This window comes from Salminus brasiliensis, chromosome 3 (genome assembly GCF_030463535.1).
Source record: "Salminus brasiliensis chromosome 3, fSalBra1.hap2, whole genome shotgun sequence".
In the NCBI taxonomy this organism is placed as follows: Eukaryota; Metazoa; Chordata; class Actinopteri; order Characiformes; family Bryconidae; genus Salminus; species Salminus brasiliensis.
The window spans coordinates 35,813,864-35,830,559 of NC_132880.1; the positions used below are offsets into that span (position 1 = coordinate 35,813,864).

General features: G+C 41.8%; 1 protein-coding gene across 1 annotated transcript in view; it reads right to left on the minus strand.

The window, feature by feature from the left end:
* Nucleotides 1-16,696, minus strand: part of atxn1a (ataxin 1a) — a 133,409-nt gene that overhangs the window by 27,942 nt on the left and 88,771 nt on the right. The window contains exon 3 of the mRNA XM_072676007.1: nucleotides 8,538-8,647. The gene's annotated coding sequence lies outside the window, so the exon portion shown is untranslated. The remainder of the gene's footprint in view (nucleotides 1-8,537; nucleotides 8,648-16,696) is intronic.

The following is a 16,696-nucleotide window of genomic DNA, read 5'->3' on the forward strand; positions in this document are numbered from 1 at the left end:
CAGAGGAAATTCCAACTCTCTGATGTGCTCTGGGTGGTCCGTTCCACAGGGGAAGAGAAGGGCCGCAGCCGAAAAATTGGCAGGATGATTCACAGATCCTTCCTTTCTAAGGAACACGTACTCTAAACTGTGGGTTTCACAATAAAAGAGATGAAAGGAAGACACTAAGATGTGTGAAAGATGTCGTAGGAGTAGGAGTGGGAGTAAAGTACTGGAAAGCACAACACAGCCATCGTGATAATCTGCGGTCAGATTTCTAAAACTCTGAAAACATCTATTACTAGAACAGCAGAAGTATCCTGCAGGTCCCAGATCAGGTTTTGAGTGGAAATGGCCCATTTAATACACTGAAAAATGCTGACAGTAGATCAGTTCTGCTACTCTGAAATGCTAAGTGCACATAGGTACAGGGGGGTTTGCTGTCCTGTTAACCCCCTAGGCCCTGTGTGCAGGCCTACGCTTCAGTCCTTCACTCTCACAACTACATTACTGCCACCATTAGCAGTAAACAGTTTCACAAACCCTAAAACAGAACCCTGTGGGACTCCACAACATGTAATCCATAATGGTTTCTGCATTAAGACTAAAAATAGAACAATTATATGAGAATTGCTTTAAATGTTTGCAATTTTACACTAAAAAAAAACAGTTTACTATCATAAGTAGCAACTAGTAACAGAAGGCCTTGACTAAAACTCTACAGCAGTTAAATTTGCAGATGCGTTGCAGTTACGCTTTAGCCTTCTGGCCACAAAAACGTACTCAGTACAGTGGTCATGCCTTTTTTTTCGACTGTCTGCTTTCTCTGAATGTCAGCGAGAGCCAGCAAATAACTCAACAGATTGGCAAAGCCAGCTCCTCTGACCTCTTTTCCAAGCTCCAGAACCTATGGCTTGCAAACAGTTCCAGTGAATAGCGGTGATGTGCTAACCAAAGTTTTTATAGCAGCGGCTTGTGTAGCCAGGATTTGGTAACACTGGGTGCAGCAAAAGCTCTGAGCTGCATGAGGACTGCAGAAGAACACTGGGACACCAGTAATTGTCCTAGGCATCAGGATTGAAAGGTCTTGGAAAAAATTTACTGCCCAAGTACTTCCCTAATAGCCTGAAACAACCCAATAACTTCCCACAAGTAGCCTGAAGTCTACATTTAAAGGTTACATTTAAAGGTTCACAGCGAAACCTGCCATTAACAGAACTGGACAGCTAATGTTGAGCTGCCAATGGTACTGCAGCAGCAGTTTGAAGATGTGGTGGTACTTCATGTGACTTGGAGGAAGTGTGTACATTATGAGGGATATCGAAAGACCAAGGGAAGTATGAAAAAGTCATAATTACATAATTACTCATTTTGACCCAAATGACAATTACGCTGTGATTCCACTCTTTCTTTTCTGGTACTGATATTGAGAAATCTTGAGTATAGGTCACGACCATGATCCTGATCCAATATGGCATCCTTTAAAACTATGAAGCATTCATGATGTATTTGTAACTGAAGTACTTTACTTAGGAAGATCATCTGAAAGTGTTGATGCTCAAACTACTTAAGCTACTCTACACACAACACAGTTATTTTATTTATCCCTTTATTTACTACAATGCCTCAGTTTGTAAAAAAAACAGATTAGATTCAGGTTCTACCTCGGACGCCATAGCAACCAACTGGGATACCACAGTAAACGACTTAGCAACCCCATAGTGGATACCCTAGCAACAGTATAGCAACCACTTAGTAACAGGTTGGTTGGTTGGTTGGTGTGGCGCAACAGATAACACCACTACCTGCCAGTGAGCTACCACACCACATGGGAGATTGGGGTTCAATTCCCGGTCAGGGTGCTTATTGGTGTTGCTGCACAACACCAATAAGAGTCCTTGGGCAAAACTTCCAACACTACATTGGCCTACTCCTGTAATACAAGTGTCTGCTAAATGCCATAAATGTACATATAACAGCATGGCAACCACTTGGGATACCACTGCAACAACTTAGTAACTCCAGAGCGATCACGTAGTAACTGCATAGAAACTGTGCAAGCATTCTATACTTTTCTAGCTTAATTTTGTGACGGTGGTCTATTTTTAAAGCAGTCCAAAGACCTTTTCCAAACAACTTTGAACCTGGCAACCCTGCTGAGTATACGCAACAGGTGTCTGTATTACTGCTTGATAATGTACAGTGTGTGTGTGGGTTTGGGGGGTTATGAGTAAGGGGGTTATGAGTGAGGGGTTATGTTAGCAAGACAAAGAACAGAATCACAATACTTGTAAGGGAGTTCCACAATATTACTCTCTTTCTCTCTCTCTCTCTCTCTCTCTCTCTCTCTCTCTCTCTCTCTGTCTCACACACACACACACTCTCACTCTCTCTAGAAAGCTCTTCACTGAGAGCAGCGAGCGGCCGCACAGCTTTAAGTGGTGAGGGAGAGAAAGAGTGAGGCACAATGGAATGCCTCTGCTCGCTCTGCCAAGAACACTTTTCCCATGCAGTGGAGAGCCAAGACTTCCCTCAGCCAGCCAAGAATAGCACCGCTGTCCTAGCACACTCACCGAGGCCTAGACATACACACACATTTGCACACACACACACACACACACACACACATACATTCGCACATATGCACTCATACACACCCCTCATGTCTGGAGTAACAGGGCCCTTAAAGGGCTACAGGGTGCTTTCCATAAGCTATAAATGAAAGGTCTACATTTCAAAAGGCAGGTGGGCAGTGCAGACCACCAGAAAAAGATCAAATTCAGATGAGCCGATATGAGTTACGAGGTTAACGGATGGCTTACTGAAAGTTGTCACGAGTACACTCGAAGTTCCAGTCATACAATTTCCCCAATGATATGCAACAATACATCTTGACATTTTTATGGTACACAACATACAACACCATATTTAGACATTTTAAGGTTTATGAACAAGCTGGAATGGATTGCATTATTAAAATGGCTTTAGAAATTATGAGTTACTACATACTGGTTACTGTAAGGTGCCTTTACTGTCATATTTAGAAAACCAGAGTCAAAGCACAGGGACATCATACTACAGCAGTACTGGAGCAGAGAGGCTAAAGTTCATGCTCAAGGGCCCAACAGTGGTAGTTTAGTGGACCTGGGTATCAAACCCACAACCTTGAGATTGACAATCAAGCGCCACTGAGCCATCAGTGGTTGTATGTACAGGCTCTCTATAATTGGTCTAAATCTGTCTTTATGATACACACTGTCCTCTCCAGTGATCTAGAGTTTCCGACGGTACCCATGTTATACATAGAAAAGTGCTCTGTGATGTAGTTTTTCACAACAATATTAACATATGTCATATTGCTCAGCTCTTGTACAGCAGCAATCACCACTCCTGCTGCTGTCCCTGTTAACGTAGCTGCAAATCTGCTGTGCTGATTGCAGTGATTACTGATTGGGGCTTACAGATTACAACCTTTCACTCTATTTCTGGTCTAAATGTTAGTCAGTGTAAATCACGACACAAAAGAAGCAAATCCCTGTCTTTTAAAAAAAAGGAGACACAGCAACAAATACCCAAGCATAGCCACCGCAACATGCTGGAAAAGGCAACACAGAAAAAAAGATCTGTCTGGAAAAGAACATTTGAATGGATTTAAACATTTCAGAGTCATATCTCAGAAGAAACCTTAATGGAGGATGAAAAAGAAGTAACAGTGTGACGGTGTGATTAATTGCCACGCGTCACCACACACACATTCAGAGCTGTTCTTCACTGTGAAGACCCGTAGCTGGTTAGGAAAAGTGTTCACTGGCATAATGGAGTCTGAAGGTCTCACAGCTTACAGACTGAGAGAGAGAGAGAGAAAGAGACAGGGACAGTGAGACACAGCCATGTGTAAAGACATGACAACATTAACCAGAACAGAGACACTGAACTCAGAGACAGTTCATTAGTTGAGATATAAATGGAAACACTCAATATGGCAGCTGTATTATGGAAAACCCTGCCCTTCAATAAGAAGAGCCTATTGAGTGAAGAGTCTCTGTCTCTGACTCTGATGGGAGGCCAGTAAGAATGTATGTCTAGCTTTTTGCTTCCTACCTTAAATGTGCCCTAGAATGGAAACCTGTATGTACCTTGAAAAAATTGCCTAATGAGAGTTCGGTACATGGACATGACATACCATGGATCCCAAAAACTGCTGGGTTCTCATTCAAAAGAAGATCCACCAAAATCAAAACACAGCTGTAATAAAGACCAGTTTCAAAACCCCACAACTGTTATGTAACAGTTCTGACTCGTTTCATTATATTTATGCCCCCAAAATGTATGTATGTACACCCAGCTCACTAGCAAAACATTCTGCTAATTAACATATATGGTGTTGTTAATACTGGAGAGCAGCACTTCACCTCTAGAGTCTGCTACTTATGGGAAAACGGGTTGCTTCCCTAACCAGGCCTCATGACCACAGCTTTTCCTGTGCTAGTGTCCACAGAAGGGGAGCTCAAACTCAGCCGCCACAAAGCGAAAGCCAGGCAAGCAACAGGGATACATGCTAGACTAAAAGCTAACTGGCAGCTGACCGGCTTTTACCATATCTTGTCTCCACTGTCCGCCCCTTCGAAAACTTCATTAGGACTACTTCAGTCTACCAAACTGAAGCTAAACACACATCAGAAGGTAAAGATTCAGTTTACCTATTTACTGCTAAGACTCGAGAAGTACGCTAACCAGCGACTATCTCTTTAGTTAGCTAAACACACAATGGGCAACGAGAGGAAAGCAACACTATCTGGTAAGAATCAGAAATATTTACAGTGTTTTTCTTAAGTGTTAAAACTTAATATGTTAAAATATGCGGCTTCTGTGAGCTGTCTCCAGTGCTGTAAACCAGCTAAGACAAGCAGAGAAAACCAGCATGTTTCGGTCTAAGGCAAAAGAACAGGGTTGTAAATAGGTTTGTAAAAAAGTCACAAACTTATTATTTATGAATCAAATAATTTAAATACACAATAAATGCATTCTTTGATATCTCTGCCACCTTTAATAGGTGAGCCACTAATTCCATCTTATTTAAAATATGACTAAAGTAGTGCTACGCAACCAAAATAACTAAGGAAATAACGCTCGATAAGACTGAGCACACAACAGCACACTGTACTTTCATTCTTTGACATCTACTTACTTTACTTCAAAGATATTCTAACGTCTTCTGTTTTCTGTTTTTGTCGGGGATGTGTCTGTGTGTGTGACGTGCGAGTGGCAAAACCAAGAGAACTTTCACAACTTCAAACAACTACAGGAAACATAATATTCATATTAATCACTGCCAAATGCACGTCTGACGGGACACCATTTATAATGGATTTAACCATATTACCCAACATTGCTGATTTTACTGGGAGGATGAATATTTTACAGGGAGGCCACGTGAATATCAATAGGGACATGTGCCCTATCCTACACGTGCTTCCCCTGTGTTCGTCAGCCTAGCAATTCACACTACATGTCCAAATGTTTTGTGGACACTCTTTCTAATGAATGCATTCAGCTACATTAAGCTGCACCCATTGCTGACGCAGATGTGCAAATGCACACACACACACACACACATGCTGGCAATTGAATAGGACTCTCTGGAACAGATAAACATGAACCTATTGGTCCTATGCCAATAATGGCAGGTATAAAGCCCACAGCATCGAGCTGCGGAGCAGCGGAACAGTGTTCTCTGGAATGATGGATGGTGCTCCATCCAGCACTTTTCGGGTGGTCTGGTGAGTTGGGGATGAGGTGGGGTGGGGTGATCATCCAACATCCTGACCTCACTAACGCTCTCATTGTTGAATGCAATTAAATCATTACAGCACAGCTCCAGAACCTAGCAGAAAGCCTTTCCCTGTACAGTAGAGACAGCTAAACCAACTAAAGCAGGATACACTGTTTTCTAATACCCTTGATTTTGGAAGAAGAAATGAATGAGCAGGTGTCCCAATACTTTTGTCCATATATTGTATTATCACAACAGAGAAAATACAGAGATGTTTTTCTTCATCACTGTCACACTGCGCTCCACTAAATCCTGTGAAATTGTCTGATTATGCTCACTCTGTGATGAAAAAGCAGTTGCTTAGTGTTCTTCAAGGACTAGCGATATCCATAATGCACTCAGATAAGTATACCATACCATAATTGATCCTGATAATGATAAGATAATGTCTACTGATCTTAAAGAGAATGTGCTAGCAGAACCAAAATCTGCCTTTCCAAGTACATCCTCAGAGCCCTCACACTCATCAGTCAGTAGGGGGCAGCCTTGTGATTCTCCCACCACAATCAATCAACACCCAGCCAGGAGAGAGAAAAGGAAGAGACACAAACATGAGTAATTAATTGCAAAACACACTAAGATTAATGAACAAATGAAACTATTTGTCGACTTGACATATATGAGACTCTTCCATCAGGCCTGATTTAAGACCTAGTCATCAACTAGAAGAAACATCTGGCAATTAAAAAAGTCCGGAAATAAAGTCTATAATACAACAGCTCTCTCATCTGTTCACAGATTCTGATGGTGAAAGTGTACACCACACTGACCTGCTGAAGAAGAAACACAAACCTTAGCAATGCTCTCATGAATAAACTGACCCCACTGACCAGCTTACATCACCAGCATAAAAATATATGAACCATTTGCATGATTCATGGACTGTTCCTTCAGAAGATGTGGTGAAAGAGTTGAGACAGCAGAGTTTTTTAATGGATGTATGTTGAAAGACTAATTTGAGCCTATGTGCTCTCTGGCAGGCAAACACTCCATGCATGTACCCCCCCCCCCCCACACACACACACACAAATGAACACATTACTGGACAAGAGGATATTGATGGGTTCTGAACCTCTAAATGAGGACAACCCCCAAAAAACATATTTAAACATATGGACATTTCAGCTTCGTCTTAACAATGTTGAGGGATGGAGGTGATATAAATAAACACATACAATCAGGAAAATGCATTAAATGTATAAAATGTAGAAAACATATAAAAATAAACTGTAAAATATATTTAATAAAAAAATATTTTCTATTTTAAGCACTACTTTAAATGCCTACAATGAGAACCAAGTGCAGCACATCAGCTTGAGGTTTTGGAGGAGTCTGCCTTATTTAAACCTCAGACAATTTGTTTGGTTTGCTCTTGATTGGTAAAGTGACTGGCATCTCTTCATCACCAATGCCAGACCCAAAAAGCTCTTAGGGGCCTTCAGAAAGAAGCTTGTAGATGCAGATGAGTCTGGAAGGGGATTTACAACGATCTCAGATCACTCAGAAATCAGCAGTTCCAGCAAAACAACTGCCACCATGGCCAGGTCAAGTGGTCCTAGCTAGTTCAGCCCAAGAGGAGACAGCAAGATGCTTCAAAGGTCCACCAATTAGCGCTCCTCTTAGTTCAAACCCCTATCTGGGTGGAGTTTCCATGTTCTCTCTCAGTCCACCTGGTTTGGAAATCATTGCCCTGGTGTGCATGCCTAGATATGACTTGGCACTCTGTCCTGGGTGAAGCCCTGTGGGGCTCGATGCAGTCCTCCAGGTGGACGGTTGCTTCGTTGAGAGTACATAAGTGTAAATGTACTCTCTAAGTGTGCTGAGTGTAAAGAACTGCGTTAAGTGTTGAAAGTGTCTTTGGGCATTAGATAGGCACTATATGAGTGTGACATTCGTTAACAGGTAGCTTGTGCCAAATTTGATGACACTCAAGTTTGATTTTAATGGGAAACCACTGTTGTCCAAAAATATAAAAACCCAAACATGTAAATGATTTTTGCTCAAATGAAGATCAAACGTTGATATATTTTAGTAAATAAAAAAACACAGGTTTTCATGAGGTGTCCTTATTTTGTACACGACTGAATATGCGTGTATATGTGTGTGTATATGTGTGTGTATATGTGTGTGTGTGTGTGTGTGTGTTCTGTTTTCCTCCATACAAATGTGTGTACACCATAAAAACACATTTTTCCTCGCCACCGAAGAGACGGGCTGGATTTTCCTGGACATGTTTTGTGAAAGTGCTGTGGACTCCGGTCGTGGGCGCGCAGTGTTGTTTGGTAAACAATAGCTCTGTTGCCAGGCAGACCTGTATACGTCTACACCAATCAGGGCTTGCGACGGAAGGGCAACACGGTTAGTGCTTTACGAGTGAGCGGGATTTTTTACACACACAGTTCTTCACTGCACTTAGAACCAAAACCACAGCACATGCATACATTATCCACAGCAATATACTTCATTAGTAAAACTGCACTTTGTAGGTCAAATTGCTCATTAAGCAGCTGCTCCGCGCTCCCATTCTCTAATGTACAGTAATCTGATTTGTGCTGATTTATGGGTTAAGCTATAGGGCCTTAAGACATCAGTGGGTGGGAACGGAACAACCATTACAACTGTCAAAGACAAACAGCTTAGATGTGACAGAGAAAGGTGTTTGTGTGTGTGTGTGTGCATGTGTGTGTGTGTGGTATACGTGTGCGTTTCCCAAATCCTATCATACCTCATTCAGTTCAGTTCCTGTGTTCTCCCTCCAGTTTGTCAGCGTGTGGAGAAGCCCATGGGGTCCTTACAATCCCAACACAGCACGCGTTCTCAGACTTCCAGCTCTGCCTGCACACATTGACAGACATACACACACATTGGCTTGTTTTCACATCCCATATGTGTACAATTTAAAAAAGTTTAGAATCAGTGTTTTAAATGACACAAAACAGATGCAGTGCAGATTCATATAAAAATGTGAGGGGAATATGCTAGAACTGAGCACCTTCACAGATTTCAAATCATTGGTAGGGCCCTACAAAGATGTTACGAAGTAACAACGAAGGCAGAATGGATAACAGAGCCATAGAAGATTCTACAACGACAAAAAAAAAAAAAAAAAAGTTTGTGGACACCCCTTCTAATGGATGCTAGTCAGCTCCTTTAAGGTGCACTCATTGCTCATACAGATATGCAAATGCACCCACACAGCTTGTCTTGTCCCTGTAGATAAGTACTGAAGTATTGCCAATAGAATATGACTCTTAATGGCAGATTAATATATAAACCTTCCGAATGCCAGGTGTGGGCTAGAGGGGTATTACCTTAAACATTCTGCTCTCCCGGAGTGCAATAAATACATGATAACAATATCAGTCAAATTGAATCATCCATCTGATGCGAATATATTTAAAGCAATTATCTGCTGATACCAATATCATGAATTAAAAAATAATTCTTCCCAGTAATTCTGGACCATTTATATTTACTATATATATTTACTTCAGCTGGCGTGGTTGCTATGACGTTACTAGATGACATGCTGTGGTATAACAGGACGCTGCTAATTTGTTGCTGGATGGATGGTATAGAGCTGCTTTTTGGCTGCTGTGGTGTGTCTAGGTGGTTGCTAAAGTATCCCAGGTGGTTGCTATGCTCTTGCTGAGTAATTGCTAGGTGGCTGCTATGGTGTATCACAAAACAAGGCTTTATTTCCCAGGAATTCTGGAGCATTCTTATTGCTCTATTTGTCACAGAATGTCTATAAGTAATCCAATAAGCCTAGTCTTAAGCCTGACCCTAACTTTAATCTCAACAGCCAAGGAATGGTTCTGCCCTTTCAGTTAAACAAACATAATTTTGCTGCTGTCATTTTTATCTGCTTTCTGTACAAAGTCAGAACGTTCTGGTCCTGAAAACGCAAGAAAACAAACATGCGCACAAAATCCACACAATTATTCAGCAATCCAGCATTCCACACCGCTGCCTTCTCCACAAATGACACTTTGAATTCCTATCAGTGGCCTGAGGCGGGGTGCAAAGCAAGCGTAGAGCAACATGATCAACGTGAGCCCACATCAAACACCCTCAGCTCAGAATACATTCCAAGACACACAGATGTACACCAGAGATTTGGTACCACACACACACACACACGCACTCTGACACTGTCTGTGATACTTTCGATAAGTCTCTCATCTTCAGACATACACAGCCCCGTTCGGATCAAAGAGCGCAACAGTGTCACAGTAGATGGCAAGCGGCTCTGCAGCTGATCTGGGACCAGCCTCTGCCTCAGCAGCCAGAGAGCTTGTTGCTTGTTAGCGTTAATCTGACATCAGAATCTGCTCAAACAAACCTGATTTCAACAAGACACATGAAAAAAGACCAGATCTACCTGCACTGCAACTGCAGCTGATGCTCAGCCTTGAAGCGATAGGCAGACTAAAAAACTCTGAACGTGGTGGACCAGCCAGGACGTGTTTGGTGACAGAGATTTGCTTCTTTAGCTGTGCACTACAGTTACAAGGCGAGTGTAGAAGACCATGGAAACTGCCACTGGGACAGCACTGAACCAACCAATGAATGACTTAAATGTTTGTCATGCACTCTAAGCAAAAAGGGTTCTATATAGTACTGAAACAGGGTTCTCATAGACATTTTGGAACCTTTTTGGTGCTCCAAAGTTCTATTATTTCACTCTTTTAACTTCACTCTTAGCTTTCTCCTCACCTTGTGTCTTGCACTCTCATTGGCTGTAGTACTTTTCACACTCCTGGATTTAGAGTCTCAGACGGGTCCATTAAAATAAACCTGTCAGATATTAGTCGTCTGGCCATTGCTCGGCAAGCTCTAAGATTGTGTCTTCCAGCAGTTCGCATAGTGAGCCCAGCCAGCGCAGAGCAGACAATGGTTTGCCTCAGACCTGAAGCTTTTGCCTCCAAAAACAGTCGGCGGCTCGAAAATCAGGGCTAAAATCACATCACTGTTTTTTCTCTGGCAATGCCGCAGCCATCCGTGGTCATGAGACCCAGAGAGCATTACCTGCTTTGCTCTCTCTAGGTGGGTAGGATGGCCCTTCCTCTCCCCCATGACTCAGCACAATGCTAACTAATGTGAAAGTCTGTGTAAAGCTGACGTAACACAACTGACAGTCCAATGTCCAATGATACTGATTTAGCAGCAGTTCGAAGAGATGCAATGGCTCTCTTAATGTGACCAGGAGGATGCAAATGCTAGCATTCACCCTCCCAACACTAGTTGGGATGGGGGGGGGGTCTTTTACCAGGCAAAGAACCACAGAAGCATCTAAACAGTTGTACGGAAGTTCTATACAGAGCCATTACCTTTACTAAAGGACCCCTGAAGAACACACTTTTGTACAGTACTGTGATGCTACACTTGGTATCTGTGTCAAAATTAATTGTCTGTTCTCATGACAACCCTACCCTAAACCATCACAACCCTGCCTCAAACCATGTCCAGTTGTTCGATAATCTCAAACAGACTGTGATTATGAGGTTCCTGAGCTGGGTTTACCTGCTGTTATCTATAAAACCAAACTACAGATACATTTCAGGTTGGCGAGATGACATGCTGTCATCCATTTTTAGATAACTGTATCGCTTTAAGCACAGAGCAGGCTGCATGATCTTATGTCCACTCCATGCAACCGACCCACGTCTCGCTTCAGTATTCTGGAGTAGTGCGCACTGAGCTCAGAGTGATCACTGGAGCAGAGCTTACAGTTTGCAGAAGCCAAAGGAGCCTCTGTATCGCACATCTCTAGAGCACTCCGCAAGAGACAAACTGTTGCTTTCAGAGGCCTAGATAAGATCAATACAGTCCCCTTACATGAGCGGAGCTTGTGTGCAGTCCCCAGTGGAGGACAGAGGAAAGAAAGGCCTGATTTCTGGTATTACATTAACAGAGGGAGGGAGGAAGGGAGGAGCTGAGAGCAGACGTGATGAGACGAAAGGAAATTCAGCCTCTCTCAGTGTTAAAGACGGATATATGAAAATAAGCTGCGTCCTGATTGGCAGGCTCCTTCAGCACATTCAACCAGGCGGAAGTTCAGACCCCTTAGGTATGGACACTTCTTTTTCGATGTCTGGATACTCTGATAGGCTGTAAGAATATGTTAACTTTCAGTCCTCCATAGGCCATTCAAGGATGGGGTAAAAACCCTGCTGCAGTTGGATAACTAGCAAAAGTAAAACCCTATTTTTGAAAGGTTTGTATTTAGAACCATCTACAAAAAGGGGGCTTCTGAGTGGCACAACCTTCTAAGCCTTGGTTGGATACACTATTGCCGCTCTATAAGTGGTACTGAAAAAGGGTTCTTTGACATAAAGCAAAAGTGGAACCCTTTTTGGTGCTCTATAGAACCCATTTATTAAGTTTTTATAGGGCTGTGTATTGGCAAGAACCTGGTGAGACGATGTATTTCATAATACAGAGGTTATGATTTAATATACTGCGATATATTATGATACATGCAATATTTCCTAATTAAATCTTATATAAACTGTCGTTGTATAATAAACACACCACCATATGTATAAAAAAGGTTTAATACAAGCAGATCTGTGGGATCTGAAACACTGCTATCTATCTATCTATTAAAATCTAGCAGACAAAATTAATTATGGCCACCAATCTTGGCAATAATGGCATTAAGCATTAAAATGACCATGTTTTTGAGAATCAATGCAGTACTTCAAAATCGAAAAAGAATTATTGTGATATTTCGGTTATTAATTGGGGGTGCGTTCCATGAGGTTTTGCACAGGAAAACCATCATGTCACGTTCTGCTGATCAAAAGATAACCAAGCAATTCCAGCCTTTGTAACCAGCGCTGCAGACGACCACATCGTACTTCCAGTAATTTGAGGAAAGGAACTCTATTTCCTGTTCTCCTTCTACTACACTAGACCTGACTAAATTGAGCCTGACTCTAGTGTTAATGTGCTGTAAAACCAAGCATGGCACTGGAAGAACAGGCAATGCCCAAATGCTCTTTGAATTTCTCGAAAGTCCGCTCCGTACCGAGCAGCAGCCGAGGCCACAAGCAATAAACAGCACCAGTATATACTTGCTCCCTCTTTTAGCCACTGTGGCTCTCAAGTGTGCCACTGCCTTGCACCACTCTGGAGGTTGCTCTGCGGGAGACCACTCACAGAGGCGCTTTTTCAACTGAGTAAACAAATCTCTGCGGCTGGGTTCCTTTAACTGCTGCCTTTAGGACAGAGTTTAAGATAAAGTTCACTCAGAAATTAATTGCAAAGCAATACCGATGCACCTCAGACACAAGCGTACACAGTGGGCAGTAGTTTGACAGATGGCCTGCCATAACCTGGGACACTTCAGCATTCTCCTAAATAGCATCACTTTCAAGTAGCAGTTCATAATACAGATCTTAATATTCACTGTATCACTGTATCTATCACTATTATCAGTGCTTGTGCTCATACATTTGGGTATCTAAGCACTTAGTAGGTGGTTGCTGTGGTGTGGCTAGGTGGTTGCTAAGTTTTTGTTAGGTGGCCTACCAACCTACAAACTGTGAAATAAAACAACCCTGTCAGATTTTGAATAGATGCATTTATCTGAAAATACAGAATTCAACATGGTGTTCAGATTTGACTAGGGGCAATATATATATATATGCAATTATCCACATATGTAGACACCATACATGAAAGGCATATATGTTATGTATAATACACTATATGTCCAAATATTTGTGGACACCCCTTTTAATGAATGCATTCAGCTACTTTAAGTTGTACCCATTGCTGACACAGATGCACACCACAGCTTGTCTAGTCTATGTAGATGCCAATAGAATAGGACCCTCAGGAGCAGATAAACATAAACCTATTAATACCATGCCTAATGCCAGGTGTGGGCTAGAGGGGTATAAAGCTCCTCCAGCATTGAGCTGTGGAGCAGTGGAGCTGTGGAACTTCTCTGGAATGATGGTGCTCCATCCGATGCTTTTGTGATGTGGTAGGGAGCTGAAGATAAGCTTTTGTCACTGAATGCCATCAAATCCCTACAGCACTGCTCCAGAATCTAGCAGAAAGACTTTCCCTGGCCAGTAGAGACAGCTACTCCAACAAAAGCAGGAAAGACTCTTTTAATACCCTTTTCTAATACCCTTGAATTTGGAAGAAGAAACGAATGAGCAGTTGTCCCAATACTTTTGTCCATATAGTGTATTATCACAAAAGAGAAAATATGTAGATGGACACTCCACTAAATCCTGTGAAAAGGTCTAATTATGCTCACTTTGATGAAACAAGCAGTTGCTTAGAGTTCTTCAAGGACTGACGATATCCATAATGCACTCAGATAAGGATACCGTGCCGTTATACTGTTATTCCAAAAAAGCAGGATAGACTTTTTCTATCAGCCTTGTTTTCAGAAGGGTGAATATGCATTAATGAACAGGTGTCCCAATACCTTTGTCCATGTAGCGTATATAGAGTGCAGTAAAATGCAATAACAATATAAAAAAAAAAAATAATAAATAATAATAATAATAACACATTGATGTTAAAGTCCTTTGCTCAACATGTAGTTTCTCTACCTAACAGTTCTTCAACTTGGGGAACATTCCAGAGCTCTCAGATCTGCTCAGGACCTGAACATGCCACTGTGCTCACTCTGTGAGTGAGCTACCGTGTACGTGGACGCCGTGATGGATTTCTGCTGGTTTGTGCAAGTTTGGTGTGGAGGCCTGGTGGCCAGGCCTGCGTTCTCTCATAATGAGTGTCTTACTTCAGCTGGCCAGAACCCGGCATGTTCCAGGTCTGACGGATCGCCTGACAGATGGCCGGGGCAGAAGAATGCCCAACTTTCTGCTTTTTTATTCTCAGGCATTCAACTCCAGCAAGCCAGGCCGCAGTCACATACCTCAGAAATCTCTACAATACCTCAGGCCTCATTCCAAATGGTCTACGGAGGTCCCAGCGTACACGTTTAGCATGCAGACAGTTTTGTTACTTTAAGAGCCTCAAGACCGGGGTTACGTCTTTTATGGCAGAGATTTGGTTCCGATTTATGAGCAGACCTGGGGCTTGAGGTGTAATTGAAAATGGAAGTGACACTGAAAAATGCTCTGTATTAAGTGAGAGCATTTTCCTCCCCGTCCCACTCTTCATCTAAATTGCTCTATCAGCGTAAATAAAATGAAGGAATCGAGCTGGACCGTGCCACATCACTCTGATGTGATCCAATCTCCAGAAAAAGACAATAGAATACACAAGCTTTAACAAGGACAACTCATAAGGTGAAGGACACACACACACACATATACCATCAGATGCCAAAACGTTTTAGTTTTATAGCTGTACTCCATATTCCAACTGGGAAACTACTGACTGATGCCACTATCCACTGATGTTCTGGAGATGCTGATATATAAACATAAACATTCAGAGTACATCTACCCGGATTAGCAAAACAGAGAAAGCAGTACATAAATAACATGCTCATAATTTAGCATAGCAGCACAGTGCATGAATATCAGCTTGAAATATTAGTCAAATCCAAACTTTGTGTTTTGTTTTAATCAATTATCATTTCTAAATTTATTATGCATCCCAATTTTATTTAATATTAATATATATAAATATTAATATAACAAATATATATATAATATTAATTTTCATTTTGGAAACTGGATGTTATTACATACAGTTACTCACAGTTACTATTCATTTGCCTCGAGATACAGTACACGGGGAAAAGAACGGGGAAATCAAGGGTATTAAAAAGGTTGATCCTGCTTTCTTTAATGTCCAGATTTTGGAGCACTGTTGTGAGGATTTGATTGCATTTAGCAACAAGAACGTTACTTGGGTCTGGATGTTGGACATAGTGTAGGTTACTGTTGTTATACAGCTTCCTCTGCCTCCAGAACTATCTACAGCTCGGTTTATCTTATGATTATAAGTATCTTATGATTATGATTATAAGTACTTTTAATAGGTTTCACTCTATGTCCAAATGTTTGTGGACACCCCTGCTAATGAATGCATGCAGCTACTTTTAGCTTAACCTGTTGCTGACAAATGCACACACACACACACATGTCTGGTCCCTGTAGAGAAGTACTGCCAGTAGAATAGGACTCTCTGGAGAAGATAAACATTAACCTCCTGGGACCATGCCTAATTCCAGGAGTGGGCTAGAGGGGTAAAAAGCCCCCCAACATAACCAGTCAAATCAGTATGCCATTCATTCACCTTCTCGAGGAGCAATTCTGCAGGAACCATGGGGAAGAAACAGTAGACAGTGACTAGGACGAAGATTAAAGCCACGAAGATTAAACTCCAGGCCTTGGGAACAGTGTAGCGCACACACACTTGCTGCTGCACCACTGTACTGCACCTGGTATGCCCTCTCTACCTAAAATTTATGAGGTGGTGGTGCGCTACAATATTGTCGCTGTCACGCAATAATCTTGTATCTGCAAAATGGCAGCTTTATAGGAGAAGCAAAAAAATTGAAAAAAATATTTTATTCTAAGTAAATTTTTAAGCATTTCTATTGGTCTGTTCATCATGAAAGTTCGACACAATGTAAAACCAACTTCCAGATTTACATTATGCTCAAATGTTTTTTTTCCTTTGACAGTGACAATGTGCATCAACCGAGTTGAATATTTTTGGAAATAATTGACTCCAAACTTTCCAACTGTGGTGTATATAGTGATAAAGCGGTGTGTATACAGAATTCAGTTAACACTGGGAGAAACTGTCTGCAACAGTTGTTTTTTAGTGATAGTTTTTTAGCACTGCTGACCAGGGAAGCCTGCAGAGCCACATACAACTTCATACACACACACACACACACACACACACACACACACACACACACACACACAG